General features: G+C 33.3%; 1 non-coding gene across 1 annotated transcript; it reads right to left on the bottom strand.

Moving 5' to 3' along the window:
• Positions 1–9,111: 9,111 nt before the first annotated feature.
• LOC136228399 (small nucleolar RNA R71) lies at positions 9,112–9,218 on the bottom strand. Its single transcript, XR_010688715.1, has one exon. It is a non-coding gene; the product is annotated as a small nucleolar RNA R71 (small nucleolar RNA).
• Positions 9,219–9,422: the final 204 nt, after the last annotated feature.

A 9,422-nucleotide genomic window follows, 5' to 3' on the forward strand; every position in this document is an offset into this window, starting at 1 on the left:
CCTCTAAGCCCGCATATCTCGGGTCAGACTTGGGCGAAAAAAATGACATTAAGGACAGGCCCAGGCCGGGTAAAACCCATTTATTTTTTTGGGCGAATTTAGGATTTACCAAACTAACACGTTTGGACCTAGGTCCGCCATATTGATATCAATTATTAAATTTATATTTAAGGCTACATTATCATGAAATTATATTAAATGGTTTCAGAATTCAACCTAAGGTGTCTCTGATTCTCTTTAATCTGCTGCGCTATGTATTCAACATGAAGTTGAGAGAAAAACAGAGGAATGGCCAATAGAGAAGAAGATGAGTTAAACAATGTTGATTTAAAGGGGAATTTGAAGTTCTTTCATCTCTGTTGCTGTTCAACGGATATGAGTCTTATCATCTGACAAGTTTGGCTTTGTCTTGTCCTTTGACAAGTTGGGTTTTGTCTTGTCCTTTGACAAGTTTTTTGTTTTCTTTTCAATTCTTGCATCAAAAATTATTTTTCCATCTATAGCATCATCAAGTAATCACTCTGGAGAATGCATTATAGCTAAGATGTGAGCTTTTCAAGGAAATCTCAGTCATCAACTAGCCGAGACCATGACTATAAAAAAGCTTTAAGTTGGATTAAGAAGCATCGTCACATTGAGAAAATTCAAATTCAGTCGGATTGTCTCGTCATAATCAAAGCAATTCAAATGGGTTTAGAAAGTTATTCGTATTTAGTTGACATTATTTTTGATTGTATTAATTTATTACGAGATTTAGAGTTGTGCTCTATCTTCTTTATTAAGCGTTCAGGGAATTCGGTTGCCCATGCTCTAACAAAAACGGTCAATTTTGTATCTGTTCGGGCTGAGTTGACATGTCCACCACCATTTCTTAGCAATATTCTTTCATTTGATTTAAGTTAATAAAATTTGACATTATTCCAAAATTTTTTATTTTTTATTATTAAACACTATATATTATTTTTAAAAGGTTTATATAGACTGAGTTTGAATATTTATTTTGAAATCGGAATACAATACGATCCGACCCATTTAAATTACCAGTGAGCTGTGGATAGACATCAGCCTACTGATTACTAGTATTGATATTATCTAATTAAATAAGTAAAAGAATAAGCAAAAGAATCTCAATCCGTAAAAGAAGTTCTAATCTAATTAAATAGATAAATAAAACAACAAAAGAAACTCAATTATCCGATAAAAGAAGTCATAATCGAACTATAAAATAAACTTCCTATTACGATTAGGATTAGAAAACCAAAACAGTAATGGAATAGAATTAGAAACTCCCCCTATATATATATACACACACACACGAATAATTACTTAATAAGAAACTGAAGAAAGTAGAAAATTGAAGCTAATACTCCCAAATCCAATGGAATACGAAAGTGCCGAAAGTCTGCTGAATCTCTCTCCGGAATGGGAATATCGGAATGCTGAAGAAAGATTGATGAATTACAGCAATCTGATAGAAGAATACTATGCGCATCTACCGAGTGTAGAAGAGAATGCATTCTTTTTGCCATGGAATCCAGATACTGATAAAGGAATTGAAGATGATGATGACGACTTATTCTTCGATTGTTTCCAGAAGAAAAAGAAACGCAAGAGATCTAAGAAACGTGAATCGAAGAGTAATAATTTCAAGAATGAAATTTGTTTCATATTGTCTGGTTTTGTGTTTGGGGTTTTTTATGGTTACATTTTATGTTATTTACATTAGTAATTTTTCAGGAGACAGCATTCATTGGATTAATGTACTTAGAGATCATTATTATTATTTCTCATCAAAAGCTGAATAAGATATTGGTTGGTTTTCTATATTAGTGTTAAGAACTAAACACAGCGGCTCTGGTTTAGCTTTATATAATTAATTGCCACTTAATTTGTGGGGACTTTTCATCAAAAAGTCAGGCAGATATCCCTTTATTATAATCAACCTAATGCAAACAATTCCCTGCACTAAAATCTGATCCCATAGAATTGGAGGGCCTAATTAAAATATATTTCGGATTGGAGGTCCTTAAATCCGAAGTCCTAAGTAGTCCTATAGGCCGACTTCCCCTGGAGCCGACTATTGTTGGAGATTCTACTTTAATCGAAATATTCATTTTTCTAGTTCAAAATTAGTTGAATGTTACTATAAAGTGCATCAGAACTGACCATAGTACAAAATTTGTTGCTCAAGCAACCCAGTTGGTGTTAAGAAATTATAGCATTCTGCACCAAAAGTCACGTATCTAGTCCGAGATTGAATACTAAGTGAATATTTTACTTTCCTGGAAGGATTATCGATGTAGTCTAGGAACGGCTTCCTTTAATCTCGGACTGCATTAATATCGATGTTAAATGACTCCAATTAAATTTTCTTTCTGAGATCCATGGATCACCTTGCCGTTTCATAAGGAACATTTTGTACATCGTCTCCTTGAAAATATTCATGCCCAAAGAAGTAATCTGTGCTAGCTTGTATGCTTACCAATTTTTGCCTCTAGAATATGCTCGAGATCAATGTCATCCAACTCCTCTAAAATTTAAAGTGTGAATGCAAAATATGGTACAGAAAATAAACTTGCACATTTATATTCTCCTGTCAAGTATCGAAATACCAACTGCCAATGTCCAAATTTTTTAGTTCTTTTACTCTGAAATCAATTAGAATTTTGCATCCATAGTTAAGGCCTCGTACTCTGTTTGATTATTGGTGCACTCGAAATCTAAATTGACGGACAAAGTTATTTTTGCTCAAGGTGAAATAATAACCATGCTCTATTGGAATTGTCCGTGCTCGAACCACCAAACCTTAAGGTCCAAGGTTTTCTTTGCACCAGAGAGACTGGAAGCTCCATTTCCTCATGATATTGGAAATTGGTATGGTTAGCACCAAACTGTCCAATCTCCTTTCATTTCACCGACGGTTGCGGTGAATTGGTAGCATGGTTACTACAAACTCTGCAATGACAACATGAATCCAACCTAGGTTGGTAAAGTTGCATGTACTCCCATCTTGATTATTAATTAGCACTTGCAACATTGTTTTTTTCAATAATGAAATTAGTTTTTGAATGAATGATATAATTAGTTAATTTTTTTAGGGAAAATTATAAAACTGGATCAAATTGGAGGCTCATTTATATATTTAACCCATTTACTCAATCTATATCTAGACTGATTTTGTGTGACTTTCCCATAATACCCCTAACCTTCCCACTTTCCATTGCGAACGGCCGCTCCCTCCCCCTATCTCATTGGTTACACGAAAAGTTGCTCCTGCATTAATGATTTGAAGACTTTTGATATTCCTTTAAATTGCACGAAATCTGCACCATTTCGTCAAAATCACAATGAATTTCTCTCTTTCCTCTTTTCATCTCTTGATTCTGCAACTTCCTAACCCTAGAAAACGAAGCCATGGTTCTTCATCTTCCTGTTTGTTACTTGATTTCTTTCTTCTTGTTACCATGTTAGAAATGGTTATTCTACGTTATTTCCTTCGTTTTCCCCATATTATCATATTGTTATTGTCGCTTTTGGAGGTGAAAGGGGCGAAAACTGTAAGTATATGTTCTTTTTTCTCCGTTTTTTCATGAATACACTTTGCAATCGATGGTTTCGTGAAGCTTTGCGAAGAGAAAGAGCCTGGAAAGTGACAATCTACTTCGTGAATCGATGATTTCGCGAAGATCTGCGAAGAGAAAGAGTCTGAAACGTTTGGATTTACCTCGCGAATCGATTAGTTTGCGAAGTTTGCGAATATATCCTCACGTTTCAGTCCTCGCAGACTTCGCGAAAGCATCGATATGCGAAGTAGATCGTCACGTTTCAGACCTCGCATACCTCGCGAAAAATCGATTAGTGAAGTAAAATCACCTCTTTCCATGCACATTTACATTCGCATGCTCCGTTAATCCTCATTTCGCGAAGCCAAAATCGTCTTTATCGCTGCCTAACACGATTAATTTTTTCTGTAGGTGGTTGAATACGTAACATCCCTTTCTAGAAGGCGGCGAACTGGGCTGCAGGGCAGATGACTTTCCTTCTTGTATAGGGATGAACTTCCCCAAGATTGACACATTCACTCTTGAAATGGTTAGTTAGGAGAGATTGTGCCAATCTTTGGGTTCACCATGGGACACGTCCATCCCATGGTGCCAATCTTCAAAGTGAACCTAACTAATTCGGTACCAATTTTGAAGCGAATGAGTAATCTTGTTGTGCACCATGAGACACGTCCATCCCAAAAGGTCTGGATTGCAATTTTTGGGATGAGAAATGGAAGTCCAGACCTTTTGGGATGGATGTGTCCCACGGTGCACACCAACATTACTCATCCGATTTAAAATTGGTACCGGATTAGTTAGGTTCGCTTTGAAGTGATTTGTTAGGAGTTTATTGTGGCAATCTTGTTGTCGCTTTGAAGTGATTTGTTAGGAGTTTATTGTGGCAATCTTGTTGTAATTTTTGATGTTGTGATTTTAATGTTGTTATTGTGGTAATCTTATTGTAAATTTTGATAATGTTATGATTTTAATGTTAGAATCCGTTGTTGTTTGCCTTTTTTGTTATATACCATTTCACGAATTAGCTTCAAAACACATCCATGCTTCGCATATGCGAACTAAATTCATCAAGTAAATCAAACTTTCGCTTCGCAGACTTCGCATTCTTCGCATATGCGAACTAAATTCATCAAGCAAACCAAACATTAGATTCGCAGGCTTCACAGTATTCGCATATAAACCCAAACATTTACTTCGCAGACTTCGCATAATATGGAATATGCGAAGTCAGACGGGAGGGGGCGAACCACGCGTAAATATCGAGGGTATTATGGGAAAGTCACAAAAAATCAGTCTAAATATGTAGTAGGTTGAGTAAATGGGTTAAATATGTAAATGGGCCTCCAATTTGACCCAGTTTTGTAATTTTTCATTTTTTTATTACACAAAAATCAGGATATAGTATTTTTTTGTTATTTATGTAGAATATTATATTTTAGGAAAAATGCATATTTAACCTCCTTTATCAATTTAATTCTTATTTATCAACTGTTTGATTTTTCAAATGGATATATTAATCTCTTAATTAACTATTTTTTGAACAAATTAAGCCCTTAATATTAGGGGAAATTTACATATAAATTCACTTTTAAAAAATTATCTATAATTATGTCAAGTAATAATTTTGAATTATGTCAAACTAGTAAAATCAATATTTTAATGATTAGAATTTATAAATTAGAAGTCTAGAATATATTTTATAGGGTTTATGATTTATGAATTGAAGTTTAGAATTTTTAAATTATTGTGTAAAATCATATATATAGAAAATAATGGAATTAAGAATTAAGTTTGGTGATATGACTTAGTTGTAGTTTTGTACTTATTATGATATTCATGTATTTGACCCTAATATTAGAGGTGTCAAAATGGTATGAGTTGACCCAACCCATTTAATAAATGGGTCAATCCAATCTAACTCATTTAGTAGATGGGTTGAGACAACCTATTTATATATGGGTCAATATGATCCAACCCATTTATTAAATAAGTTACATGAATTGACCAATTTAACCCAATTAACAAAATCTAATTAATAATTAAAAAATAAAAAAATACATAAAAGTATAAAAACAGAAAAAACTTTATAATTACAGTGAAATTTCAAAATATCAGAATTCTAGAAATCTATAATTCTAGATTCTAAAATTCTAGAAAATTTTGGAATTCTAAAAAATACTAGAATTCTGGAAATCCAGAAAATATTGGAATTCCATTATTTTTTTGAATTCCATAAAATATCAGAATTCTACAAATCTAGAATTCTAGATTTTAGAATTTAAGAAAATACTAGAATTCTAGAATTTCAGAAAATACTGAAAATCCAAATTTTGGAATTCCAGAATTTTGAAATTCTAGAATCTGGAATTTCAAAAAATACTGAAATTCATTTTAGTATTTCTGGAATTCTAGGAAATTTTGGAATTCCAAAAAATATTGAAATTCTAGAATTCCACAATCTAAAATTTCAAAAAATACTGGAATTTTAGAATTCCAGAATTCTAAAATTTCATAAAATACTAGCATTCTAGAATTCCAAAATTCTAAAATTTTGGAAAATATTGAGATTCTAGGTTCTGCAATTCTAGAATTTTGGAATTCTAGATTTTGGAATTCTAGAATTCTGGATTTTTAGAATTCTCTTAAAATTTTGTATACAGTTCCAGAATTCTGAAATTCTAGATTCTGAAATTTCAGCAAATATTGGAATTCTAATATATTCTGAAATTTCAAAAAATACTGAAATTCCAGATTATGGAATTCTAGAAAATACTGGAGTTTTATAATTTCAGAATTCTAGATTATGGAACAAAAAAAAAGAATTTTTTTGGAGGAGGATGAAAATACTCTTGCATTTTAATGGTGTTAAGAGATTTATCACGAATTTGCTAACGACACCACAATTTGCTAACACTTTAGATGATTTTACAATCTAGACTTTTATACAAAATGAGAGTGAGTGTAAGATTTCTTTGCTTTGCTTTGGCCTAGAACTTCAAATAACAATTTGGTCAGCGTTTCGACTTGATGAAGATCTGCATCGAATGAAGTAAATGAGAGGCCTATTTATAGTGACATCTGAGGCTCCAGTTATTTCGAAATTCAAAATAACCGTTGGAGGGAAACGCTTGCTGGCGCTTTCACTCGTCAGTGCTCAGTGTCTTCAGCTAATGAGAACGTTGCCTTTTCTGTCTGAATCAGGGATTAGATGGTTTTGATCAATAGGCGTCAGATTGTCTCTCTACTTATGGTAAAGTCTTCTCAATAGCTTTATGTGGTGTCTGAACATTTCCCGAAATGTATTAGCTTTGTCTCCAAGTTGTTCAAGTCAACTACTGACTTGTTGTTAAGCCCAAAATATACATAAAATATCATCAATATTTACATCAGTTTTGCTACGAATTTGTGCTGTTTATATCTATTTAGAGTACTTTTACATCCGAATATATTTCTTTCATGCAAGGTACCTAAATATTTGGTAAAATCCAAATAGGAATGAAAAGTGATAAAAAACAAAGGAAAAACCCTACGAAAAGAGTCAAAGATGAAGAAAATCAAACGCACCAAAACGAAGACGGGAAACGAAGTCGAGACCAGGAATAATCACCCGTGTTGCGACCGAGATTCCCTAATCTCGGTCGCGACACGCTAAAATCTAGACGTTTTCCTTTGCGTTTCGAAGGCTGAAATTTTACTCCCTCAATCTCGACTGAGATTCCATGATCTCGGTAACATCAACAGATCTTCCAGCACTTCATTCACATGTTTTAAATCAAAGAAACGCATCCGTTCGGGTGGATAGAAACGTCTCTTCACAACGGGCACAACCCCTAAACACGACTCTTCAACATCTATAAATAAAGAGTTGATTTCAGAGTTCAATATAGAGAGTTAGATTATTAAGATTAAGTATATAATTTATGCAGAAATTTTGAGTCAGAAACGATTCAGAGATAGAAGTTCGATTTTGTAAGAATGATATGATGTACACACATTGTTTATTCATTAATTACAAACACAGTAGCAATTAGATTTAGATTAAGATCTGTTCAAGACTAGTTTACATTTTGGTAGTAGAAGCACCATCTCTATTCTGAAGATTCAGCGAGAAGATTAAGTAGCAGATTCGACCCCGAAGCCTGACAAACTCTAACGAGGTTTGAGGAAAGGATTGACGACCCGGAATTCCAATGTCGTTTTCAATGCTTCCATGCGTTTTGTTCTCTGTAAACTTGTATCAATTCACACTTCCTCTAATAAAGTTCATGCAATTCAATATATTTTTATGTAGCACTTTGGTAAATGATTCGAAGTGAGTTCTGGTGTTTTCATTAAAACGTAGTTAAATTCAATATCTTTACAAGGAAACTTTGTTGAACACTTAGGCAAATTCATTCTTAAGGACGATATGATCGTTAAGTCGGCTCATCAGAAATAAGTATTAATTTGGTTAAGGTAGCAATCTAACCCGGCCGTAGGAGGATTGTTTGCAGTTCAAAGCCTTTTAATTGAAGGAGTTTACATTATTACACTTTTATAATTTATACAAAGTTTAAAGTTGTTTTCTTTGCTTAATGCAAACGAATACATTTAATCTCTTATTTTAAAAACTAAACGTTTCTGTTTTGTAATTCATATTCAAACATAATTGATTTCTAACATTCTACATATATTCTAACCTAATTCTTATTTAATCAATCTCAAAACCAATTTCAAATAACGATTATCTATTTTATAAACCTTAAGTCATATTTAAACTACATTTAAACAAGTTTTTGTGAAAAAACGTTCCCTGTAGGATCGATATCTTTTTATTACTACAAGCAAAACCGTGCACTTGCGGAAATCGCTCAACAAGTTTTTGGCGCCGTTGCCGGGGAACACCAATTTTTGTAACAAAATTTAGATTTTTCGTGTTTTATTTCGAATCTAGGTTTATACATACTTATTTTAACTTTTATATTTTATTTATTTTTATTTACTAACATATTTATTTTTCAAATTCTGTTTTGAAGGTAGTCTTGGTTCGTGCAAAAATTTTAAGTTCATGCGCAGTTCTCGAAGTTCGGGCATTTCACCAAACCTATTAGACCCAAAAATTGAAATGACACTTAGAAATAATAGAAAAAACAAGAAAGACAAAGAAAACAAAAATTTCGAGCCAGAAAATATGGCAGATCCACCAAAGCTCATGGATTACGCTAGGCTAGGAGTGGCTGGTGTAACCACTAGTATAGTTAGACCCAGAATAAACGCAAACCAATTTGAAATTAAGTCAGCTTTGCTTAATATGTTGCAAAATAATGTAACATTTTATGGGTTACCTAACGAAAATTCTAACACCCATTTGACAAATTTCTTAGAAATTTGTGACACTTTCAAAATACCAGATGTTACTGCCGAAGCAATCAAACTTCGACTCTTTCCTTTCACTTTGAAGGGTAGAGCTGAAGATTGGTTAACTTCTATGCCAGACACAATATTTGCGACTTGGGAACAATTAGCCCAAGCGTTTTTATCAAAATATTTCCCTTTAGCAAAAACCGCAAAAGTCATAAAAGAGTTAACATCTTTTTCTCAAAATGATAATGAAACTCTTTATGAGGCTTGGGAACGTTTTAAAGAACTTCAACATTTATGCCCACACCACCAATTACCCGATGCACTTTTAATGCGAAATTTTTACAATGGGATAAATCCTACAACTAGAGGTTCATTAGATACTATGTCGGGAGGGTTATCCATGAAAAAGACGTCCGCCCAAGCAAGAGAACTTTTGGAGGAAATGGCAATCAACAGCAGTATGTGGCCTGCAGAACGTGGAGACATACCGATGGCGAAACCATCATCCTCAACCAC

This window comes from Euphorbia lathyris, chromosome 4 (genome assembly GCF_963576675.1).
Source record: "Euphorbia lathyris chromosome 4, ddEupLath1.1, whole genome shotgun sequence".
Taxonomy (NCBI): domain Eukaryota; kingdom Viridiplantae; phylum Streptophyta; class Magnoliopsida; order Malpighiales; family Euphorbiaceae; genus Euphorbia; species Euphorbia lathyris.